Raw genomic sequence first — 8,301 nt, 5'->3', positions numbered from 1 at the left:
CCTGGCCCCAGACAGACTCAGCTTTGGGCTTTTCAACCACAGGCAAGTGAATGAGTGGATGGAGGAGCTTCTCTCTCTATTTCTCTGAATGGAAGTTGTCTGTGTTTCCACTGCTTCCTCTGCCATTCCAATGAAAGTATATAAATGTCAAAATATTTAGAAAAAACACAATAATTGTTATGTAAATTATTTCATTTTAGTTTATCAGCTAATATGATGACATTTAATTCCATTTCATAGATGCATGAAGCTTAATGAAATTAAGACTTTTATAAGAAGTAAAATCAAATGCAAACAATCTATTTTTCCCTATCTTGAAAACCTTGTTAATGATCTCACAAAGCATCTAGAACAGGAAAATACATGGAGGGAAACATAGAGTAGAGATTAGGGACACAGAGGGAGAGGGGAATGCTCAGTCAGCTTTGGATGCATACGGAGCTTCTGTTCAGAAAAATGAGAAAGTCCTGGGAATGGATAGAGTGACAGTTGTACAGCATTGTAAATGTACATCATAATATAAATCTGAATACTCAAAAAAAACTTTAAATGATAAGATTTCTTATTATGTAAATCTGTATAAACATCTGCTCATCTTTTAATATTATACAAGGCATCAGCATGGTATTCCCCATTCTAGTTCATGCATTCATTCTGTTATTCTTCTAACAAATACTTGCAGTTATTGTTCCATTAATCACACATTAATTCACAATCATATGCATACTACCCAGGTCCAGGTCCTTAACGTCTCTGCACCCATACTTTCTTGCTTTTTGGTAAAAAAAAAAAAAAAAAAAAAAGATTTATTTATTTTTGTTAGAAAATGAGATATGCACAGAGGAGAAGAGACAGAGAGGAAGACCTTCTGACTGTTGATTCACTCCCCAGTGACCTAAACTGCCAAAGATGAGCTGATCCAAAGCAAGGAGTCAGGAGCCTCTTCTAGATGTCTCACATGGGTGCAGGGTCCTAAGGATTTGGGCTGTCCTCCACTGCTTCCTTAGGCCACAAGCAGGGAGCTGGATGGGCAGCAGGGCTTCCAGGATTACAACAATTACCCATATGGGATCCTGGAGCTTGTAACTTGAGGACTTTAGCTGCTAGGCTACCATGCTGGGCCCTGCACCCACATTCTCAATGAGAAACATGAGTCTATCCAGCACAGCTCTCTAGAACCTTCTTCTTGTTGCAGGTCCACCTCTGGGCAGGTGTAGGAATGTGTGGAGGATGCCTCCTGCACCAGTAACTTGGTGAGGGTTGCAGATGTTGAAAGATTCCACAGGTCACCTCAGCAGGTTATAGTAATATGTGTGAACAAATAGGAATCCTTCCATATATGTCTAATGTTCCTCTTTTGCCTACAATGCCAGTTTCCCATTTCCAAGCTCTTTAACACTAAAAATTCAAAACCTTTCCTAAACTATTACCCTGATTATTTAAACTACCACTATCAAACTTTATTTGTGGTCTTCGGTTGTTGTAGTGTTCCCACAAATATCACAGTAAATGTGCAGGATTTTTCATTATTTCCTTCCAAGTGTACTTTACCTGTCCATGTGCACAGTGCCTACATTATACTTGCACACTCACACACCCCTGCATGCCTGTTGAAACATGCAGTTGTAATCACACATGTACACAGGCAGACACACATGGTGCACACACAGATACAAGTAGATGCATCCCGAGGCACACACATACACATAAACCTGGTCAGTGCATCAATAGCTAAAAGCAAACAGGTGTCTCTTTTCTAAGGTCCTCCTACAAGCATGCAGGTTCCTTCCAATAACTCTTCAGTGGATGTGAGTGCTATTTATTCATTTCAGATTTTGTCTCTTATTCTTCATGGGGTTATTTCATTTTATTTTCTTTGAATTCCTCTTGCTTCATTTTATTGCATGTCTTCTTTTTGTACTGCTACATGAGGTACCCTACATGAGGGGACTAGGGGGAGAAGGCATCTGGTGTGATTTTGATGGTGTAGTGGTCAGCATGCTTGCCTCAATTGTGGCAGGTTCCTTACATGAGAGTGAAGCAGGTGTTTATCTTCAAGTGTGTGAAGAGACCCATCAGTTCTGTCCTGGGCAGCTGTGCTACATCAGCTCACACTTCCATCTGGGGGTTCCTTAGAAGAACATTGCATTGTTCTGTCCCACAACATCCAGAGTTTGAAATGTTAGTGTTGCCTCAGCTTCCCCATTGTGACTTCCTATCTTTAACTATTCTTCTTTATTTCACAAAAGCTACAATGCCCCTGCAGTCTTGTCCACACCACTGAGAAAAGCATGAGGTCTAATTGTAAAATGCTTAATATCCAGAGTAGACCCCATATGTGGGTGGGGGAAACACCAATCCTAATGTTGCTATGGGTTCAGATTAGTTCAGGTTTATGGGAGAGGCAGTAGCTTCATACAGTAGTAAAATATTTAATGTACCATCCAAAATTATTCAGTGTGTGAAGAAACAATTTGATATTAATTTGCCTGAGAGCATCCACAGACACCAATAGTGAGGGGACTGATGTGACACAGATGATAGAGTTGTTGTAAAATTGCAGCTTCAGTAATTTGGGACTAACACTCTTTCTTTTAAGATTTATTTTATTTTTATTGTAAAGTCAGATATACAGAGAGGAGGAGGAGAGAGAGAGGAAGATATTCCGTCCAATGATTCACTTCCCAAATAACTAAAACAGCCGATGCTGTGCCTATCCAAAGTAAGGAGCCAGGAATTTCCTCCACATCTCTCACACCAGTGCAGCGTCCCAAGGCTTTGGGGCGTCCTCAACGGCTTTCCCATGCCAGAAACAGGGAGCTGGATGGGAAGCAGGGAGGCCGGGATTAGAACTGGTGTCCATATGGGATTCTGGCACGTTCAAGGAGAGGACTTTAGCTGCTAGGCCACTGCGCTTGACCCAGGACTAACACTCTTGTATTGAAAGAAGTGTCAGAAAGTTTGAACAAAAGCCTAGGACTTAAAAAGAAGACTTGAAAAAAAGAATGGGACCCTGTGTGATGGCCTAATGGTTAAATCCTTACATGTTCTGGGATCCCATAGAGTGCCAATTCACTTCTTGGCTACTCAACTTCCCATACTGCTCCCCGCTTGAATCCTGGGAAAGTGGTAGAAGGCAGCCCAAATCTTGGGGCCCTGCATCAACATGGGAGACCTAGAAGAGGTTCCAGTCTCCTGGCTTCAGATCAGCTCAGCATCAGTTGCTGGGGTTAATTAGGGAGTGAACCAGTGAATGGAAGAGCTTTGTCTCTGCTCTCCTTTACTCTGTAGATCTGCCTTTCCAATAACAAATGAATAACTTTAAAAAAAAAGAAATGAAAAATTTAGTAACCAATATTTTTGAATCAACTATGTAAGATCAATGGTTTCACTAACAGACATCAAATGAATGAGAAAAAATAGTAAACTTGGAGTTAGAACACAAATATCTAGCTGATTGAACAATGCCATTTTTCCTTCCTTCCTTCCCTCCTCTCTCCTTTCTCTTCCCTTTCCCTTCTTTTTCCTTTTCTTCCCATTCGGTCTTTTCACTCCCCTCCTTTCTTTCCCCTCTCTTCCCTTTCACCAAGAAAGAAAACCTAATATCAGAGAATATTCTGAAAATAAGAAAAATCTATTGTTTACCTCACTGTAGATTCAGAGAAAAAGAAGAGGAAAATGTCCCTGGAATGGATGTTCTTTGGAGGATTCATGACGAAGAACCAATTATTTTGCAGAAACATAAACCCAATTAGTGAGATCCAACAAGCTCAAGCAAGATAAGCCCAGAAGTCATACCCAGACACATCACAGTCAAACTCAAAACTGGTTACTGTTTGCTTATTTCACTGGGCACTGCTGATCTGCATCAGCAGCTCATCGCCTGCTCTCAGGGACAGGCTAGAGACAGACAAGGTCAAAGCCATCCACAAACAGTGAGGACTCTGCTGGGAGTGCACTTATTCCAAAAGGCCAAACCAAAGACAAAGAGAACTGGACTCCATGTTGGAGGGGATAAGGCAAGTGGGAAGTGTGGGCTCTGGAAAACTTGAGGAGGCCAAAATTTCTTGGTTCAGTCTTTGTTGTGTAGGAGGAGCTAGAAGAAGTGTTGATGTTGACTGGGTGCAGGCCCTGGTTTGGGATTGTGGGAGCATGGAATAAAATCAAAAACAAGAAACAGCTCTTTCAAGTGTTCCTTCCTGTGATCGAACCAAGGATCTCTCTGGTGGAAAGTGAACATGGTAAAAACTACCTCTCAGAATTATTAACCAGCACAGACTCTTGGGGCTCACACCAGAAGAACCTTGTAGCCACCGAGGGGATGATACAATGGTGTTCCTCAGCAAGAACTACCATATTTTGTCGAATCATTAAAAACCGACATTGACACTCGTTACTTCACATGCTTTGTGTGGAGCAAGAAGGACAGAAAGCAGCTCCCACCTTCTCACTTCCTCGCTAAGTTTCCTTTCCTACCTGTATGTAACTCAATTTTTCACATAATCATATATAAATCTTCAGAAAAATAAACATGTTGTCTTGATTGTGGAAGTTGTTCTTATCTGTGTCTTCCTGATTCTGTAATCATGGGAGACTCATTAGTGCTCAGGCAATCATCACACAGATACACAAAAGAGTATTTATTTACTTAAAAGAGAAAAAGGCAAACAGACCAATCTCACATCTGCACTTGAAAGAGTTGAATGTACTTCATAAAATTGCCTCTTGGACTTTAATTCATTACTAAATGTGTGTGTTCATCTTCTCACATGCACAAAGCAGAACCTTGAGAAGTCCATGGTCTTTTCCATGAGATTTCTGACATTGAGACTTTCCCTGTGCTGCACTCAGGTAAGGCAATACAGAGTACCACACACTGAGTAACCTTTGCAAGCCCTGCTGACCAGCAGTGAGGAAGGGCACCTGCCCTTAGGACCTCTCAACCCTGAAGTACAGAACACTTGGGTTTATAAAGACAAAATCCACAAACCAGGAGGGGTTTAGGTAGACTGAGCTAGTGCAGAAGTACCTTAGGGTGACCATATTTTAAATGTTCAGAAAGTATGTATTTTTTTAAAGATTTATTTCATTTTTATTGGAAAGGCGGATATACAGAGAGGAGAAAGAAATGAAGATCTTCCGTCTGATGATTCACTACCCAAGTGAGCACAACGGCCGATGCTATGCCGACCAGAAGCCAGGAGCCTCTTCTAGGTCTCCCACGCGGGTGCAGGGTCCCAAAGCTTTGGGCCGTCCTGGACTGCTTTCCTGGGCCACAAGCAGGGAGCTGGATGGGAAGTGGGGCTGCCAGGATTAGAACCAGCGCAAATATGGGATCCTCGGCGTGCAAGGCAAGGACCTTAACCACTTGGGCCACCATGCTGGGCCCGAGAAAGTACGTATTTTTAGCTACTTTTAGTATATAAGATGAAGCAATTTAAAGAGGTGGCCATGTTTTCATTTAAGGGAATTTATACTACTGTGTAGTTGAAATTGTATATGTAGATGTGCAGATATAATACAGAGTGTATCTCTACTTTCAAATCAAAGGTGGACTCCCAATGAAACTTTTCTTTTTTTTTTTAATAAAGCAGACATGTTTATTAGTGCATCTTGGTCCTCACAGAGGAGCAAGCCCAGGCCCGGAGCACCTGGCTGCCACCACCCCACAAACACTATTTGGCCTGAGTAGGAGCACCATGGGGGGTTCTGGCACAAAGCCAGGGCTGGCTCCCTGTCTCCACAAATACTGAGGTGTGGGTGGGCATGCCCAAGAGTGCGCACCCCCATCCGGGGACATTGGCAGAGGGAACCTCATGCTTGGAGACCAAGGCTGCCTTGAGCTAGGGCACAGGCTCTGAGCGGCTGCCTTGCCCGAGCCAGGGCCCTCCCCAGAGCCCGCTGGCTCCTCCAAGCACCTCCTCCTCAGTCCCACACGTAAGGGTTTCTAAAGACCTGAGAATGTTTGCCATCTTTGGGCTCCGTGGGTGCTTGGTGACTCTGGGCAGCCATGTACATGTCCTTGGCCCGCAGGGTAGAGTTTGCACTGCCCATCACCTGGCTGTTGGCAGTGGCCTGCAGGAGGATGACATCATACGCTCCTTCAGCCGGGCCCTTGAGCATCAGGATCATCTCAGTGGGCTGGTACATGCTGGTCAACAGTTGCCCATTGTAGCTGCTGTACGGAGACACTGGGTCTCTTGGCTGCTGCAGGCTCATCCATGGAAAATGCGTTGTCCTCCACAAACTTCCTCTGGCCAGGCTGCTCCTTGAGGATGGTCTCATAGCCCACGCCCCGGTGGGATACATGTCCCCTTGGTAGCTCTGCTCAGGGCTGGCCTTTGTCACATGGGAGACCTTGGGGATGACATAGAAGAGAACAAAGGCCCAGGCATTGGCAGCGAGGGCAATGGCCAGGGTGAGATCTTCCCAAGCGGGGCTGTTGTGCTGCTCGTTGCCATAGGTGTACATGACAATCCACACCACCCAGATGGCGATGGAGGTGACTGTGGTGAGCAGTACAAAGACCCCATGTTTATGTAAGCATTTGAAACGGCCACACAGGGCGGGCCAGGTGCCCACGAAGCCCCCAGCAGCAACAGCATGACATAGATGAGCGCCATGACAAAGTCCATTTTGGCGATGGCGCAGGGCAAGGCCATGGCCCAGCTGGCACTACTGTTGCCTGCAGCTCCACCACTGCTCTTGCCGGCCCCACGCACCAGGTTGATGACCAGCCACTCCGTGTTGATGATGACTTCCACGAGGGTCAACAACAGGGACACGAGGAAGATGACCCAGCCCCGCGGCCCGTGCTTCTTCCAGGCCAAGAAGTTCAGGGCAAAAACGTGGGCCACCAGGCAGGAGAAGCAGATGGCAAACAGGACTCTGAAGAGGAAGCGGCGGGAGGCGCAAGTGGAAAAGTCCGGCTTGACCACACAGGCAAACACAAGGCAGAAGAGCCCCAGGGTGAAAGAAGATCTGGGTGCCCAGGAGGCTGCGCTTGCGGCTGTCCTGCACAAAGGGCAGGCTGGCCACGAGGATGATGGTAAGCACAAACGTGATGACGACTCCCGCTCTGGCCACCGCCTCCAAGACGATGCCCCAGGTGCCGGAGAGGTCACACAGGGTGTAGTAAAGTGGGTTGAGGTCCGGGATATTGCCTGGTGGGGGACCCTGGGCTCCAGGCAGGAGGAAGAGGCACAGGCCCAGGCACACCAGCATGGCCCTGTGTGTCGCCATCCTGGCTCCCAGGCCAGGCTCCAGCTGGGACACACCGCCAGCCTGGCTCCAACATGGCGTTTGGAGCCAACTCCAACCCCAGGTGGGGCTCGGGCTGCAGTGGGGGGGGGGGGCTCTGTGTGCTGGGCGCAGGGCCAGGCCCAGCCCTGTCTAGGATGGCAGGGCCAGGGCGGGTGCTTGGGCCCTGCCTCTCCCCGGAGCCCCGGCTGTTTCAGCCGCGTACTTGATCAACCATGCCCGCAATGTCAGGATACACTTTAAATGTAGAATGAGGGACTTATGCCTGCTTAGAAAGAACTCTACTATTGTAACAATATAGGGAAAATCAGTGTGGGGGCAGGACTTTGTGGGGGAGGGAACATAAATATCATAATAACATAACATAAATATTATGAAATTGTCTCACAAAAAATCTAAACAATAATACAAGACACTGAAACCATGTGTAACACAACTGTAAAACCTGTGGACATGCCATTCCCGTCACTTATTGCTTCTTTAGCATTTTACACTAATGATCAACGCCATTGAAATGCAATAGCAGAAAAGTTAACAAAGTAGGACATTGGGTGTTAGCTGTGCAGTCAAGTCAATCTGAGTTATGTTTCTGATACATGTTTTTTCAAAAATTAAAAAAAAATCCAAAAGATTAAAAAAATGAGAAAATGACCACTTCTTACTCCCAGATATTTCCTTCAACTTGTTTTCTGAGTCTTGGTGGTGAGTGGCAGACGTGAGATGAAATCATAATCAAGTTCAAGGAACCTGGACCCTCTGAGATCTGCTCATCACCAAGCTGCCTTCTGCTCATTAGTGCAGGTTCAATGTAATCAGGATCAAGAAGTTTCTGGACTTGATAGTTAAGAGCTCAGCAGGGAGAGGGCAGAGCTGGCCCCAGGGACCCAGAGCATGCAGAAGGAGCCAAACTCATCACACTGACATGCTGACATCAGTGACAGCATCCCTGAGTGCTGGGGCTCAGGCAAGGATAAACAGGCCTGACTGTGCTGCTCTGCCACGCTCCTGCCACAGCCCTGCAGACTGCTCAGGTGAGTGAGG

At 45.9% G+C, this 8,301-nt stretch overlaps 1 pseudogene; it reads right to left on the bottom strand.

Annotated features, from left to right (window-relative positions):
• Window positions 1–5,925: 5,925 nt before the first annotated feature.
• LOC121161851 lies at window positions 5,926–7,242 on the bottom strand (annotated as a pseudogene).
• Between the last annotated feature and the right edge of the window lie 1,059 nt (window positions 7,243–8,301).

This window comes from Ochotona curzoniae, unplaced genomic scaffold, assembly GCF_017591425.1.
Source record: "Ochotona curzoniae isolate NIBS_2020 unplaced genomic scaffold, NIBS_Ocur_1.0 contig_489, whole genome shotgun sequence".
NCBI lineage: Eukaryota > Metazoa > Chordata > Mammalia > Lagomorpha > Ochotonidae > Ochotona > Ochotona curzoniae.
This window is presented reverse-complemented; position numbering and strand designations above follow the sequence as displayed.